The sequence below is a fragment of the Papio anubis genome, chromosome 11 (genome assembly GCF_008728515.1).
Source record: "Papio anubis isolate 15944 chromosome 11, Panubis1.0, whole genome shotgun sequence".
Taxonomy (NCBI): Eukaryota; Metazoa; Chordata; class Mammalia; order Primates; family Cercopithecidae; genus Papio; species Papio anubis.
This window is the reverse complement of record NC_044986.1, coordinates 15,326,885-15,345,162: the sequence shown is the minus strand read 5'-3', so window position 1 is coordinate 15,345,162 and position 18,278 is coordinate 15,326,885. Positions and strand designations below refer to the sequence as shown.

The following is an 18,278-nucleotide window of genomic DNA, read 5'->3' as shown; positions in this document are numbered from 1 at the left end:
CCTCCAATTTAGTGTCTCAATGACTTACTCCAAAGTAGTATATTTTACCCAATTAGTTTAAGATCTTCCTTGTCACCATCTTTGGGCTCATAGAAGATTCCCAAATGTATTTCCAAGCATGGAATTGCCATCCCCTATGGCTCTGGATTTTTTTTTAATCTTTAGAAATGTTTTCTACCTTAGCCAGAAAGGATTTTGGCTGCTAATGTAGCTAATATTTTCTAGTGGACAGAAAGGATACAGGAAATAAATGCTAACAACAATAGTAAAGCATGCTGGACCAAATATGGAGGCAGAGGAAATGAATGCCCAAACTACTCAAATGGGATTCAGGCAGGTTTGAAGAGGGTAGGTTGATCTGGAATCAAAATTTTAACAAGAAGGGGGCTGAGTAATATCAGCCCTTCAGATTAAATCAATAGCCCCTGGGTGTCCTACCTGAATTTCCTTCGCCTCTCCCTCTCACCTCTCACCCACATCTTCCATTTGGTTAAAATCTCCAAATCTATCCTGGCAAGTCTGGCCTTCTCTCTCCCTTCATGTAGTTATGACACTGGCATTTCTGAAGCCCACTTTTAAGACATTTGGCCTGCAAGAAAAAGAGAGAGATTTTAGTATTATTCATAACAGAATGAGAAGGGCATGTTTCTTCCCAGGGAGAAGCAAGTAGATGTTAATCCCAGGCTGCACATTACAATCCCCTGGGAAACTCTGAAAAATACTAATGTTCAGGTACCACCCCAAATCAACCAGATCAGACTCTCTGGAGATAAGAGTCTCTGAAAACAATTAGCAAAATCATCTCTTTGTTTTGTCATCTATAGTCTTAGAAAATAACTGAAGATAATTATGTTCCTAGAAACTTCCCATGTTTCTAAGTAAAGTTGAAGAAAGAATTATGTCGCAGTTTTCTCTGTAATAAGTAATTCCAAATTCATTACCAAATGGCTGAACCAAACCTCTAACCTTTATATTGCTTTGGTTGTCCTTTGTTTTTGATATCTATTGCTGTGTAACAAATTATCACAGACTTCGTAGCTTAAAACAACTTACATTTATTGTCTCATAGTTTCTATTTAGGAGGCTAGCACGGCTTAGATGGGTTCTCTGTTTAGGATTTTAAAAATATGCAGTCGAGGTGCTGACTGAGTTATTTCCCTTTGTGGAGTTCAGTCTTTCTCCCAGCTCACGTGGTTGTTGGCAGAATTCAGTTATTTGCTACTGTAGGACAAGGTCCTCATTTTCTTGCTGGCTCTCACCCAGGGGTTGTGTTCAGCTCGTACAGTCTACCTGCAGTGTCTTCCTACATAGTCCTACAAACTGCTTTTACTCACTCGACATTTCTGACACCAAATATGTGGGGTTTTTCCTCACACTGACTAATTCTCTAACTCTCTGGACACTGAAGTGTCCAACAATTCTATTCAATTCTGAACTATCCACCTGGAGTTAGCATCACATTCCACAAGTGAGGGCTCAGTTCCACAAGACTGCCCTTCAGATGCCAGTGGCAAGTCCTTGACTTCTGACTGATAGGTTATACATGTAGAGGGTTTCCCAACCTTGTCCTCATGTCTAATAATTTGCTAGAATGGCTCACAGAGCTCAGGAAAGTACTCTACTTACATTAGCTGGTTTATTCTAGAGGGTAAAGGTGAACAGCCAGATGAAGAGGCGCATAAGGTGAATTCTAGAAGGATCCCTAACACAGCAACTTCAGCCCCATGGCGTTAGGGTGCTCCCACCTCCTGGCACTGACCCAGAAGTTCATCAAATCTTACTGTTGAAGAGTTTTTATGAAGCTTAATCTTCAGCACCTCATCTCCTTCCTGGGGGGGTCAGTGGATGGAGCTGAAGGTTCCCACCGTCTAAGTACTTGGTCTTGCTGGTGACCAGCTCCGTCCTGAGTTTGTCTGGGGGCGCCTACCCTAAGTCACTTCATTAGCATGAACCCAGGAATAATAAAAAGGGACTTCTTATGAATAACGAGACACTTCTATCACTCAGGATATCACAAGTGTTTTAGAAGCTCTGTGCCATGAGCCTGGGATGAAGACCAAATACAGATTTCTTCCTGCATCACAGGATCACAGGTCCCTTATAGGTCCTCCCTCAACAAGGCAGCTGACTTCTTCAAGGCCAGAAGGAAAAAATCTCTTTTAAGACTTTTACCTGATTAAGTCAATCCCACCCAGGATAATCTCTCTTTCCATTAACTCAAAATCAGCTGATTTAGAACCTTAATTACAGCTAGAAACTGCCTTCACCTTTGCCAAAGTCTATGCACTAGAAGCAAATTGCAGGTCCCACCCACACTCAACAGGAGAGGATTGTTGAGGGATCATTTTAGTGTGTGTCTGCCACATCTTTTTTGGAAGCCCCCATAATTTTTTGCATATTTTTTCAGTATTATAATGGCTCAAATTAGACATTATCATCATCATCACCATCAACATCTTTGTCTTGTCCAGATCACCCTCCGAATGACAGAGAAAGTACTGTAAAGATGGATTAGCCTCTCTTTCCTGCCCTTAGTTTCTTAGCCCCTGCCCATCGCATTGGGCTTATGGTCAGCAGCTGCACATTTCTGGCTCCTATTCAGCCTGTTCCCAATTAGGACTGCCCCCCGCCCCACCCTAAGTCTTGTGAAAATTTGTATTTAAGATCCATGTGTAAGAATCAAAGATGTTTCCTCCAACTAAGAAGTACTCACTTGCCTAATGAGAGACCCTAACAGATTCTCCATCCAACCCTCATGCTAGAGATCAACCTAAGTTAAATAACACAGATCCTGGAATGATACTGTCTCCTAAGATAACAAAGGGGCTGGAGGTGACTGCTAGGTACAAAAGACATTACTAATTTGCCAGGGGAAGGCCATGGATAAAGATTAGGGAAGGTCTCACTGGACAGATTTCAGACACTAAACTGTAAGTTGAATAGCCTTCCTAGTTTCTCTTGCAGTCCAGATTTTTCAAATGTTTTCCCACATAATGCAAAGCAAAGGGGAAAATAGAGCATAGTGGATATTTGACAATTTTGTAGCAATCATGAAATAGATTGCAGCCCTCTCTGCAATGTCCAGTAAGTGAGTAGACAGTAAAACCAAAGAGCAGTGTGATAGAGGTATTAAACAGCATGCTAAGAATATTAATGCCTGGGGAAATTTTTTTACAAGTTTCTACTTTTCTTAAATTTAATGTTGATGTTTTTCTCATTTAGGTTCGCTAAGTAATGTTTATTATTAATTCAAATTCTCGATATTGAAGGGGAGATACCATATGGTTGACACGCTGCACTGTAGGTTCATAAATTTGGAAGAGTTTTGATTAACACTGACAGAAAACCCTTTGAAAACATATGGCTGTATATACATCATGTCATTTCTAATAAGATGACACATCCTTCTTTGTTTTTTACTAATAAGATGAGGTCAGTTATATTGAAGAAACATGATAATGCTTTGTTGATTCTTCTTTATAGGAGAGAAAAACTGAGTAAAAATAGACTATTTTGTTGTTGCAGCAGACAGAAAGCATAGCAGATAGTTTGTGAGAATTAAAAAAATGAAGGGTGATACCTTGAAGCACTTTTTATAGACCTGGTTAACATGTTGTCCACTTGGGATGCTTTGTGACACCCCTCATTTCCTTCTTGCTGACTGATCTGAAGACCACCAAACTGCCTCGGGACCTATCTTATTCTCACCAGGTTTCAGAACTGATCTCTTCAGACCTCATTGAGTGCAACCTTCATACCATTTTGGTGCCATAACATCCTCATTCTTGGTAGCTTACATATTCAGATGAACAGTGCTCTGTGTCTTGGATTGATTTGTTTCCATTTCTTCTGAAACCCATTGCAATAAATTCAATTTGGGAATTCTGACATGAACTTTTTAAATAATATTTTGAAACATAACAAATATGGAAAGCAAATTGGCAATTTGTATCAAGAATCTTAAAAAACAGATGTCCATACCTTTTGACCCAGTAACTCCCCTTTTAGAAATCCACTGGCCTATCATAATGGCTCATGCCTGTAATCCCGGAATGTTGGGAGGCAGAGGTGGGAGGCTTGCTAGAGCTCAGGAGTTTGAGACCAGCCTGGGCAACATAGCAAGACACCATCTCTACTAAACATAAAAATTAAAAAATTAGCCAGGTGTGGTGGCTCACACCTGTGTTTCTAGCTACTTGGGAGGCTGAGGTGGGCAACATAACAAGATCTCATATTTACTAAAAATTTTCAGCTAGGTGTGATGGCATGTGCTTGTAGTTCCAGTTACTCAGGAGGCTGAGGCAGGAGGATAGTTTGAGCCTGTGAGACTGAAGTTGTAATGAACTGTTATTGTACCACTGCACTCAAGCCTGGGTGAAATGCTGAGATGTCTCATTAATGCCCTCTAACTTGGAGGGAAGACTGAGTACCTAGCACTGAAGAAAGAGTGAGTTAATGAAAGGTTGAGATGTCTCATTAATGGCTTCTAATTTGGAGAAAAGACTGAACAGGTAACATGGGGAAAATCCTGAAGAAACTCTGCAAATTACCCTTCATACCACATGGGGGTTAGCAAAGGAGGGATGCCAAGGCCTTTTATTCTACTGTGTCGATTTAGGAGACAGGCTAAAGATGGAACATAAGATACCTAACAGAACTTCAGAAGAAAGAGAGCTGTGTTCCCCCTACAAGAACTTACTGCATCTCCACATTCCATTCCATACGTTAGGTTAAGAGAGAGGAAAAAAAGATAAGAGTAGCTAAGAGGTAGCACTCTGTCCTCAAACTCAGAGGAAAACACACACACACACACACACACACACACACACACAACTTCAGATAAGCTGGGAAAGCCATAAAGAAGGAGTCATACACATTATATTGCAGCAAATACAAGGTCTGGACAACCATGCCAAGATCTTTTAGAAAAGGGAGAGATGTGCTGGGCACAGTGGCTCACGCCTGTAATCCCAGCACTTTGTGAGGCTTAGGAGGGCAGACCACAAGGTCAGGAATTTGAGACCAGCCTGACCAACATGGTGAAACCACGTCCCTACTAAAAATACAAAAATTAGCTGGGCATGGTGGTGCATGCCTGTAATCCCAGCTACTCAGGAGGTTGAGACAGGAGAATCACTTGAACCCAGGAGGCAGAGGTTGCAGTGAGCCAAGATCACTCCAGCCTGGAAGCCTGAGCGATAGAGTGAGACTCCATCTCAAACAAAAAAAAGAAAAGAAAAGAAAAGAAAAGAAAAAACAGTGGGGGGTGGTGCAGAGGGAGAGGGAGAGGGATAGTGAGAGAGGGAGATCGTTGGCCAGCTGGAGGATAATAGAAGATTATTCTTTTACACAATAAGAATTAGATTATTCTTTTATTTATATAATAAAAGATCTATGGTATAGAACATAGATGAGCAACCACATCTGAAAGAAAACAACTTAAAAAAAAAACAGACGAAAGCATTCCAAGTGATTAAGTGCTTTATGCTATAGAACTTAAAAACATTAAGTCAATAAAAGAAAGTAAAGTGAGAATAATAAAATAACACGAGACAAAAATGAATTTTGAAGCAATTATTAAAACATTGAGAACTAAAACAACAATATTACAACAAACCAAAATTAGCAAGAAAAGAGATGAAAATAAAAATTAAGTTGCTGGAGTGGAGAAAATCTGAGGGTAATCATAGTAAATACAGAGGAAAAAGCAGAAAGTAAAGCAATTAGAAAGAAGAAAGAGAATGAAGATAATCTAACACAAGAATAATTGGTATTCCTGATGTAACACTGCAAAAGAACTTCTGTTCTTTTGAGACATAATAGTGAAAAACCAAATCTTTGAAACAAAGGAGGAACTAGGTTTGCAGGTTGAAAGGGTACACTGTGTTCTAGGGAAAAGCTGACATATGAGTCCAGATGGAAATGTGTTCTGGTGAAAACAGTAAACTCAGGAAGAAAAATTTTTTTTCACATACAAGTGGCCAGCAGGTGTATGGTAAAATGCTCAACATCACTAATCAACAGGGAAATGTAAATCAAGACTACAATGAGATAACCACTGCCCCCGCCCGAGTTAAAATCATTATTATTAAAGATTAAAAAAATGACAAATGCTTTTGAGAACATAGGGAAAGGGGAACTCTTATATACTGTTGGTGGGAATATAGATTAGTACAGCTATTCTGGAAAACAGTATGAAAATTCCTCAAATACTTAAAAATAAAACTACCGTATAATCCAGCAATTCCATTACTGGGTAAAAATCCAAAAGAATGTAAATATGTTGAAAAGATATCTGCACTCTCGTGTTTATTGCAGCACTATTCACAATAGCCAAGAGATGGAATCAACCTTAGTGTCCATCATCAGATGAAAGAATAAAGAAAATATGGTGTATCTACACAGTGGAATGCTATTCAGCTCTAAAAAGGAATACAATTCCGTCATTTGCACAACATGGATGAACCTGGAGGAAATAATATTAAGTGAGGTAAGCCAAACACAGAAGGACAAATACCACATGATCTTACTAATATGTGGAATCTAGGAAAGTTGATCTCACAGAAGTAGAGACTAGAATGGTAGTTACTAGAGGCTTGGGGAAGGGAGAGAGGAGGGAGAAATGGGAAGAGGTCATTTGACAAATACAAAGTTACAGTTAGATAGGAGGAATATTTTCTAGTGTCCTATTATATAGTAGGGTGACTATAGCTAATAATAATCCTATCATATGTTTTAAGATAGCTAGAAAAGAGAATCTTGAAAGTTATCACCACAGAGAAATGATACAGGTTTGGAGTGATGGACATGCTAACTACCCTGATTTGATCATTATACAGTGTACACATACATTGAAATATCACACTGTGCCCCATACACATGGACAATTATTATGCATCAATGACAACCAATAATAAAGTATAGCACATACAATTATGTACAGTACATAATACTTGATAATGATAATATAATAAATGACTATTATTGCTTTACGTAAAAAATATATATAAAGAATTCTTCAAACTGTCAGGGAGTAAAAGCAATCCACCATCAAAGGGCAACTATGAGGTTGATCTCAGACATGCTGTAATTCTTTTCTAAGTAAAAAAGAAAAGATTTGCTAATATGGAGATACTTTATTTTTAAATATAAGGATCACAGACAGCATTCTCAAAAATTAGTAGAATATAGCACCCTTAACCCACTTTTGAAATGAATTTCCAACAGAGTACACCAGCCAACCAAGAGATGAATCAAATATAGAATTAGGAATAGATAAGTCGTAGTTAAAGAGACTGGTGAAAAATGATGAAGCCAACTAATTATAGGCTAAGATAGAAAGTGACAATTTGATTGCAGAATAGAATATGCACATTAGAAACCTGGAAAAATTCTACAAAACAATATAACCAATGAAAGTGGGGAGGGAGATAGGAAAAGATAGAAAGGAACAAATGTTATCTTCATAGCAGATGAATATTGTTCAAAAATAACATCTAATTTAAAAAAATTAATGACTCTAACTTCTTAATGTTTTCATAATATTTATTTAAAAATGTATAGTGTTCATTTAGGAAACACTCTCTTATGATGGAGAAATGTTTATCTGTGGTTTAGAAGTTCTTTATGTTTATTCAATTTCTTTTTATTCTGTTAAAATAAACTTAAAATTTATCTATTACTTTTACACCAACCTAACTTTTTTAATAGTATGCTAAACGCAATGTGGTATCTTGGATTGGATCATGGAACATAAAAAAGGACATCAGTGAAAAAACTAGTAAAATCTAAATGAAATCTATAGTTAATAGCAAATTAAGTAGCTGTGACAAATGCACCATGGTAATATAAGATGTTCATATTAGGAAAGCCCAGGTGAGGAGTAGTTGGGATCTTTCTATACTATCTTTGCAACTTTTCAGTAAATCTAAATTAATTCCAATATAGAAAGTCTCTTACAAAATAGTATGTGTCATATTTACCTATCCTTTTATCTAAATCTTTGTGAAAAATGATGCCTAGGATCATGTTTTTCAAAATTTTACAGTGGCTATTTCTGGGTAGTTGGCTTCAGGGTGATTCGTTGCTTTTGCCTTGTATACTTTTTGTATTGATGGAAGTTAACAACAACTGATTATCATGTTTATTACTAATATGGTCTGGCTGTGTACCCACCCAAATCTCACCTTGAATTATAGTAATCCCCATGTGTCAAGGGTGGGGCCAGGTGGAGATGATTGAATTATGGGGGCAGTTTCCCCCCCATACTGTTCTCATGGTAGTGAATAAGTCTCACAAGATCTGATGATTTTATAAATGGGAGTTCCCCTGCACAAGCTCTCTTGCCTGCCACCATGTAAGATGTTACTTTGTTCCTCCTTTGCCTTCTGCCATGATTGTGAGGCCCCCACAAGCCACGTGGAACTGTGAGTCCATTAAACCTCTTTCCTTTATAAATTACCCAGTATCGGGTATGTCTTTATTAGCAGCGTGAGAATGGAGTAATCAATTACCAACAATATTATTCTAAATTTTAACAAAACAAATACAATGGTGAATATAGATGAATATTAACATGAGGAATACTTACAATATAACATTTAAAAGCAGAGACAAAAACTAAAGAACGTAGTATAATTTTATTTTCAAAAGTATATGAAAAAATGACTGCAAGGGGCTACATTAAATTATTGCTGGTGTTTGTCTCTGGATTAATAGCTTTTATTTTCTTCTTTATGCATTTACAATTTTGTATAAGCAATGAGTATACATTTATAATAACTGAAAAATAAACATTACAGTTTTACTGTTATCCAGTGAAATTGGGTTGGCACTTGGCAAGTCAACTGCAAAAGTTAATTAAGGCAGTGAATCATAAAACGTGATATATACATACCTTAAAGATTTAATTTTAACTTAAAACATATGGATGTTCATTCACGTACCACTCTTTTGATGTTGAGCCAAGGCCCTTTCTTTGTGCCAGGGTCTGATCTGAGTTCTAAGCAGTCTTTCTTTCAAAACCACCCATAATGCATCATCCAGAAGTTTCCATTTTGGTTTCTGTAAGGCAGAATGAGATCTTTAAGATGCTGATGAAGCAATTTTTCTTACATTTTTACTCTCTTCTCATCTTTTATGTGTCCTTTACATATACTCTGATAGTAATTTATTGAAGCACTTTGTCATTATCAAATAGTTCATCAGTTTACATAATATTTATGTAAATAATAAGAATATAATATTTGCATTACAGGTGCTAGACCAGCGAACAGAAATAGGTTTGGGGAGACACGTGGCTGACTCTTGCTCATCACAACTGGTGGGAATAGAAGTGTCAGGGCTTGAGAGAGAGTAGTCGTCGCCATAAGCACTTGACATGCTTTGGGCATCAGTCAGAAGGTTTTACTGAGGAAATAGAGAACCTTACTTAATGAGTTGATGAAGTTGAGGAAAGTTAAGAGAGCTCCTGTACAAAAACATAAAAATGGCAGACTCCATTATGTCTTGCTACCTTACATGTAGCTGGAGGAGGTTACCATCAAATTTTTTCTCATCTGGTATTCTCTCCACTTCACACTTGATAACTGTGATACCTTTTTAGGGTTCCTTTAACGCATGTAAAACGCTGATGAATGACAAACAGGACATTAGTGCCTTTTCTAGTTGATCCCCACTATAAGCTGGTAATGGTACTTCCATTGTACAGATGGGGAAACTGAGTCACAGAAAAGTGCAACCTAGACCTATATCTGACTTGAAGTGCACTGCTCTAACCATCTACCATCGTGGCCTTCTTTGGTGGTATGGGGTTAATGATTAAACTAGAATGTGAACGTATACAAAGAAGGTACTTTTAAAATTGTCTTTCACATTGTCAGTATAGAACAGCTTTTCTCCAATAATATCTCATAACATTTCCATATTTTTCTAAGTCTTAAAATTATCAGCTATACAGAAATAGTGTGCGTGTCATGCCATCTTTCTCTGTCCTATATATTTAGAATAATTCATCTCCATCTTTCTATTCGGGGCCTGTCCTACAGAATCCCTGTTCTCTTTAGGACTATCCACATACCACATAGTCCTCAATTTCACAAATACTATTTGTAGTTCCAACTTATATTATCAGCTTGAAATGTGCAGTGGAAGTGCCTGTCCCCTTTGTTAAACACCATACCAGCTACCCAAGATTTTCCTAGATTTGTGGCTCTGATCTCCTTGGCATCACAAGTTTCATCTTTTTTTTTAATCACTCTTACCAGTTTATGCCAATTTTCAAAGATTTCTTCCTCCACATTATTTCTTCATATTATTTCTTCTTGTTACAGCTAAGCTCCTCCAAGGAGTTGTCCAAATTTGCTCTCTGCTCCCTCATTTTGTCTTCTTTCACTCCCAGCTTTCTGCTTCTTCTGAAGAATGCCAATGGCCACCATCTTCCCAAATGCAATGCCTGTCTATTCTCATCTTTCTCCACCTCTCAGGAGCAAGCTGTTGACACATTTGACTACACCTTCCTTCTTGAAACCCTCTATTCTCTATAATTCTTAAGTATCGTATTTTCCAGGCTTTCATCCCACCTCACTGAACCTCCCTTGATTCCCTCCCTGGCTTCTCTTCTGTTCAATCTCTAAATGCTGAAGATTTCAAGGTTCTGTTATACACCCTAAGTTGATCTCATCCAGTCCACTGGCTTTAAATACAATCTATATACTGATAATTCCTCCATTTATTTCTTCTGCTCCTTCCTTTCCCATGAACTTTAGATACATTTAAATCCCACTTGGTAGCTCCACTTGTATGTATAACAGCATCTCATACATAACATATACAAAATAAACTCTTCATTACTCCCAGGCAGTCTGTTCACCATCCCATGACTTGCCCAGAAGGTAAATGATGCCACAATTCACAAGTAGTTCAAGTAAAAACAATCTAGATGACATCTTCGATTTATATTTTTATCTCACACCCAATCACATTCAGTTCATCAGCAAATTCTATCACCTCCACCTCAGAAATGTTCAATGAACCCCTACCTCTCCCAATCCGTGCTGCTATCCTCTGGTCCAGGTCCATATCATCTCCTTCCCAACCTGGTGTGGGGTAAAACCTAAATTTAAGGCCCAAATTTTGACATCTGTTAAAACTGGGAGGGTCTAAAATGGCCTGATCCCAAGCTCCCCTCCTTCTCCTGCGGATAAGACCCACTACCAAAATAACCTCTGTATCCAGGGACCAACTAGCTCCTGCCTATTCCTGAGTAGCAGGTTTCAGTTTGCTGCCAACCTGCAGAATTATTCAGACAAACCAATGACATCTTTCTGCAGGTCACCCCATCCACTTGCTACTATACAGCTGTTGGATATTCACTCTGTTCCCAAGTACAAGCCCCAGGCAGCCCTGCATGGTATGTGGTGCTCCCCTGTCCCAGGCTGTGAATATGTGTGACTAATAAAATGCCATCTCACCTGCCCAGGGCCCAGTGTCACGTAGCTGCCTATCTCCATCATCCTCGGGTGGGAATCCCTCCCTTGCCAACAGTGAGCTTACAACACCTGGCTGCCACTGAAGTCTGATTCAAATGGTTTCTTCTCTGAGAGGTCTCCTTGGCTCCCACTATCCCACGGTCCTCTCTCATTTCTACTTGGCACTTGTCACTATCTGTATTATCTTATTTATTTTTGTTTGTGCGTGTTTAGTCTCTGGCACCTCCTACTAGAACGTGAGTGCCACATCCAACATTAGTTAATCCCTGAGAGCCACTTTTAGATGTATCCTGTGGATAGCCACTGCTTCCCACCACCTAGCCCTCATCGGAGCCCAAGCTAGCAGCACCCCTCACCCAGATGATTGCGCTCACCTCCTCGCTGCTCTCTCTGCTTCCACTGCTGCCCCCTTCTCTCCTCATGGTATCCAGGGGGACCTTGTAAAAGTATGAGTTAGATCAAGCCGCTCCTCTACTCAACATCTCCTGCACCTGCCTCATGCTCCCTTATGCAGAGTCAATACCCACGTCCTTATCATCACTCACCAGTTCTTGGTCTGGTTTCGCACCTTCCTGCCCTAATCTTCTGCCATCTCCCCTTTACCACTGTGCTCCAGGCACCCTGGTTTGCTTGCAGATCAGAGCTTTGTACTTTGCTTTTGCTCTATCCAGAAGAATCTTCACCCCGATATCCACAAGAGTCCCACACTTCCTTCTGCTTAAACATCATGCATTAGAGAAGCCTGTGATTCACACACCCTTCCCTCTCCATCCTGGTATCCTACTTTCCTCTTCTTAGCATTTCCATTTCTTTTCTTTTCTTTTTCTGATTTTTTTATTCTCTGTCTACCCTGCTAGATTGCAGGGAGGAAGAGGGATCTTCTTTGACGCACTGCTGTGTCCCCAGCATCCAGCTCCTATGTTAGGATCTTGAAATATATTTGTTTAATTAATAAGTTTGTGTCATGCTTACCATTGTATCTTTAGAGCCTCAAACAGTATATGGCACACAATAATAATATTAAAAGTGATTTTAAAATAACAGACAGAGCTTAAAAACATATCTAGCACTGACTGTGTGCCAGGTACTGTTCTCAGCTCTTGAGATATACTATTATTTAGTCCTCCCAACAACTATGTAGGGCAGGTACTATTCCTATTCACAGATTGAGAAAGTGAGGGACGAAGAATTCAAGTAACTTGCTCAAAGTCACATGCATAGTAAGTAAAGCCATCAGGATTCAAAACCAGGAGGTCTAACTTCAGACTATGTGCTGTCAACCACTTTAAATAAATAAACAATTCATGAAATTGTCATCAAAAATTTCTCCTTGTGACATCCTCCTTCAACCCAACAGGGCACGAGGACACGACAGCTGTTGCCTATGTTAGCAGCTCTTTACTAGTATAGTCAGAGAAAGCATTAACCAATACTACATTATATAAAAAGCACTACCTAAAACACCAATAAATATCACACTAGGGCATGAGAAAAAATGTTAAGGAAAGATTATTTATTTTAGTTGCTTACTTAATCTCTGAAGGGTTAAAAGCCACTGATATCCAAAAAGGAAACTTCTGTATTCTAATTTATGCCTATCTATGTCTCAACTGTCAGTAGGAATGCAGAAGGTCAACTCAGGCTGCACCAATAGGTGTTTCATAAGCTAAATGGTGATAAAGAATTAGATCAGCCAAAAAGCCAACCTAGAAATGGAAATGAATACGCACTTTCAGCAGGCCATTCCTCACAGGATATAAATTAGAACCACTCCAAGATATAGTAGGTGTTCACTCAAGTTTCTCTGTGGGTTTTCATAGCCCTTAGACTATTGCGTTTGAAGTGAAAGTTAATAAAAGTCCAGAAACAAATTTGAAAAGGTATTGGTACCAAGAGATTAATTCAAGAGTTTTTAGAGGAAGTACCCTCCACCTTGAATGACTTTGGAGTTAAAGAGGAACGACGTTGCACATATGGTCTTCAGGAATGCCCTAATGCAGAGTGAGAGGCATGGGCTCTTGTAGCCCATCACCTTCTCCCGCAGGAGGAAAAAAGCTGTGCTCTGTTATTGGCTTTTGGCAGCAGGTAAAACAGTTTAAGTGTCCCTTCCACAACCATGAGGCTCTGCGACCTGCAGTCCATCTGGAAAATCTATTTTTCAAACGTGATCAGGCTCACAAAGGTAAGAGGCAGAAAGCAACTATTTTGACCTCAAAGTCCTTACGAGTATCAGCAGGTTTTGTCAACAGAGACCAAACACGGTGAAGAGTGAAGACAATTGCTAAGATCATTCAAGTCCAACACGCCTCCCTGAATTCTGACCAAAACAGACCCCTGCAGATGAAAGTGTTGCTCGTAAGGAAAAAAAAAATTGACTAGAATTCACACCATCTACGTCAGTTGACCTCACCAGAAACTCTAGGGAAAACGGCATCGGGGATCATGATCTAGGGACCTAAAGGTTACAAGAATTGCATTGCTGAGTGGTTGACTGGAACCTAATGGAAATGGCTGACACCCCACAGGGAACTTCACCATGAGTAAGGTCAACTTTAACATTGAATCAGGTTGGAAGAGTCACGTTATGCCTTGGAGCCAGGTAGATATCCCTGCCTAGCAAATGAAGCTTCAATGAGAGGCAAAACTCCACAATTTTCACTTCATTCTTTTCCAATATAGAGCTAAACTGCCAACATAACATGACATTTAAACCATACAAAACAATATTAAGGGAACACAAATGCAGCACAGCAAGTATTTTTCAAAGGGGGCTACTAAGAGGCTGAGCTTGGTGATTTAGAGTCAAGTTGATTTATAGTTACCTAATTATAGATAGGAAGCCTGATCACCATTTCTTGGGCGCCTAACTTGCTATCTTCATAGATTGAGGGAATTCACCAATGGAACTCTCGAGGTGCCTGGTGGGCAATCAGTAAAGGCCTGGGGAATTTTACCCACATTTAAGATAAAGTGAAACAAATCCAGAACATGGATGATGAGATGGTTCTAAGTTTAACCTCAGGGTGACATTCTGAAATTGTTATGTAGGAGCTCAGAGTTTAGATTCTATGCTAAATAACCTCTGTGAACACCAGAGAGAAGAGGGCTTGCTCAGCTGGTCTTTCCAAGGATCCAGGAAGCGCCTGTTCCCACCAAGGCTGCTATATTTGGTATTATGTGATGGGGGCAGCCACGTGGAGTTTGGGACTGGCAGAAACACTGAGGAAAGCCCAGCTGGGCAGATGTATCTGAAGCACCGTGCCACATCTCCTTGGTCTACCCACTTCGAAGACAACTGGAGTGGACACTCACACCCCTACTGTGGGGTGTCCCGTGTCAAGTGTGCCACCTGTACCAGGCATGAGCAGGTACAGCCCAGAAGTACAGGGACTTAATGTCCCCAGGAGCAACCCTCCACCAATGGGAGACAAAGATCTGTAGATAAATGTCCTAGCCTCCCCCATCTTCTGTTTTGGACAGTTTTGTAGAAATTCTGAATTCTATGTGGTTCCTCAGAGGTGCCCCAGAGCCCCAGTTGCTCATGTGTTCAGCTCATTACCCTAGCACGTGGTGGCTTTTCTTCCTGCCTTGTCCCTTTCCCTCTCCCTTGCTTCTGCCTCTTGGGAATCTCTTCCCAAATAAACTATTTGCTCCCAAGTTATTGTCTCAAGCTCTGCTTTCAAGGAAACTCAAACGGTATATTAGCCAGTAGAAGGAAAGTGGGAAAACAGATACAAGCGCACACACTCAAACACACACATGCACTCACACACATACACATACATATATGTACTCACACACACACACCCCCACACATTCACACACACAAGCACTCACATACACACACACACATACACTCTCACACACAGGCACTTACACACACTAACACTCACACACACATTCACGATCCCCTGGGCCCAGCAGCAACTGCCTCTGAACATTTCCATCATTTGAGCCACCCAATCCCCTTCCTTTTTCCTGTTCTACTGAAGGCAGCCAGCATCAAGTTTCTCACCACTTTGCAGCTAAAGAAACCCCAGAGAAGACAAGTGTTTGGACATCTCAAATGAATCATAACAATGACACTTCCCCCCTTGCTCCTCAGTTGGCAAGCGCTTTTATAACTAGCGCTCAGTTAGCATGATGCCTAGCACATAGTAAGCACAAATAACATTCACTAAAGAACTGATTCTCTAATGCCTGCTCTTACCTCTCCCTGTTGAGAAGAGGTGAGAGGAGGGCCTGGTATTTTTATACATGGTATGGTGAGGGTTCACACTTAGCTGGTGCATACTGGTATGGCCATGCTGTACATAGTTGCTCCTCTGAGCCCCTGCATGTCCCCTGGCACCCTCTCCCAGTCTCTGGGCCACCAGAAATCCCCAGGCCTCCCCAGGATCCGGGAACTGAAGAAAGGTTAATACCCCAGCAGGGGCTCCAGGACAGCATCTGACCGGTCAGCCTGGTTTTGCTGACTGTATAATATTTTGAATATTACCCTTGCATAAGGCCTAATATTTTTACTCCCAATGCTTTTAAAATTAATCTTCATAAAGCTCTAAAGTAATGCAGCACAAACTCCTTAACACAAAAGAAACGCTTTTCCTCCAGACCTACCATACTGCTAAAAATGCAGAGGAAACAGCTTTCTAGATTGTCTCTGCATGAATATTAATAATAGTACAATCCGCCTGCAGATGTAGTCTTAGGCTTTTCATCTGGCCACATGATGCGCTGAGAAATCAACTGATCTGCAAAACTTTTCCCTCCTTCCTTAATACAGCTCCTTCCGTGAATGGCAATGTGTGATCCTTTCAGATTGTCTTTACCCCCACAGCTGGTGTTGTTCAATGGATTTTTTTGGCACAAAGAGGAACTCCCATCTGTATCCCAAGTCCAAAATAATCAAGAGGTTTTAGAGTTTATTTTTTCATGCATTTTTCTTCCTTCATCTTCTTTAATTTTCATAGATTAGGTATTTTTCAACTTTAAAAACCAGGTCTAATTGCAGGCTCTTTGGAGGAATCACAGTGTACAGTCTGTTTTTTCCAAACAGTCTGGGGAAATTTCATGTACGGCTTCAGAGTCGAGTGATCCCACTCATTTATCACCTGGGTAGAATTCTACAACAGGTGTGCTGAGGGATGCAGGAAAACACATAGAGAACATGTTCCACAGGTGTTGGTAGAAAGCCTCCAGATGATTCAGAAAAAGACAGCCCATGTGGATAACCCTCCATGGCCAAGATACAGGAAAATACAGAATAAGAATGGCTTAATTTTAGACATTTCAGTTTAAGAAAGAACTAGGTCCAGCCATCAAGTGTAGATGAACTTGCTAAGAAAACGAAACAAACAAACAAAAAAACGAAAACAAAAAAACATTCTGCAGGATATTTGGCAGGAAGTAGGGTATTGGGAGAGAGAGAGAACAGGAAATTGGGATTATGTTTAAATCAATCTCAGTTTCAGATGCAGGCCAGGCGAAGTGGCTCATGCCTGTAATCCTAGCACTTTGAGAGGCAGAGGCAGGCAGGTTGCTTGAGCCCAGGTGTTCAAGACCAGCCTGGGCAACATGGTGAAACCCCGTCTCCAAAACAAACAAACAACAAAAAATACCCTGTCAGATTCAATTACCTATTGATAATTACATGATTGCTGACTTTGTTTCTTCTCTATCTACCATTATCCTTCCCCTTCAAAAGAATCTTTCCTTTCTACAACCCTGTATTGTTTTCCTGTAACTATTGTAATGAATTATCACAAACTTGGTGATTTAAAACATCAGAAATGTCTTATTTTCTGGTTCTGTCGCCAGAAGTCCCAATCAATATCTTCAGGCCAAAACAAGGTGTTAACAAGGCCACACCCTCTTCAGTGGCTCATGGGAAGAGTTCCTTCCTCGCCTCTTTCAACTTACGGTGGCTGCTGGTGTTCTTTGGCTTATGATAACATCACTTGACCTTCTGCCTCTGAGGTCACAATGCCTTTTCCTCTTCTGCTTGAAATCTCCCTCTGCCTCCCTTTTATAAGGACATTTGTGATTGCATTTATTTCTCATCTAGATAATCCAGGGTAAAATCTTCATTCAAGATCCTCAATGGAATCACATCCTCAAAGTTTTGCCATGTAATGTAACAGTCATAAGTTTTAGGGATTAGAACATGGACATCTCTGGCAGGGCATGATTCAGCTTATCATAGACCCTATGATGGAAGCTGTGGGTTCCACCACAGGGAACCTCCCCCCTACCCCCTGTACATGCCAGTGGTGTCCCTGCAAGTGCTTAAGATTCTCCATGTGGTGTTGGCCCTCAGCTGCCGCCAGAATCAGGTCAGAGGACCAGGGAGTTAGTGCAAAGGCATATACTTAGTTCTGGCAAAGGCATATAGAAATTGGAGGATAAATATCCCAGTTCACATAGAACAGCTCAGAGATATTCTGTACCATCTCTCGGAGTTCTCTTTTGGGGTAGAGCTCTGGCTGCCCACCATGGTAGCCTGCTTGGTGATGCACGTTAATTGCTTCCTCTCCTTCCTGGACTTTCTTGTCCCTTGGCCATGTTTCCAAGGATGGACTCCCACATAAACTACTTGCAGTGAAAGCCTGTCTCAAGATCTCCTCCTGGAGGAAACCAACCTCAGACACAGCTCATGTTCTTACCTTCTGATTCAACCCCATTTTCAGGCAGCATGGGTTGTACACACCCCTTCACGGCAAGGGCCGTAGCTAATTTACCTTTCCATTGCCAGGGTCTGCTGAAATGAATTAAGGAAAGGGCAAAACCAAA

The 18,278-nt window shown here is 40.2% G+C and overlaps 1 long non-coding RNA gene across 5 annotated transcripts in view; it reads right to left on the bottom strand.

Annotated features, from left to right (window-relative positions):
* LOC103887762 overlaps positions 1-18,278 on the bottom strand; it is a 69,101-nt gene that overhangs the window by 38,980 nt on the left and 11,843 nt on the right. For all 5 annotated transcript variants that reach the window (XR_002524464.2, XR_004176884.1, XR_004176883.1 and 2 more), the window contains 2 exons: positions 8,946-9,063; positions 439-589 (listed from right to left, as the gene is read on the bottom strand). This is a non-coding gene — a long non-coding RNA (uncharacterized LOC103887762). The remainder of the gene's footprint in view (positions 1-438; positions 590-8,945; positions 9,064-18,278) is intronic.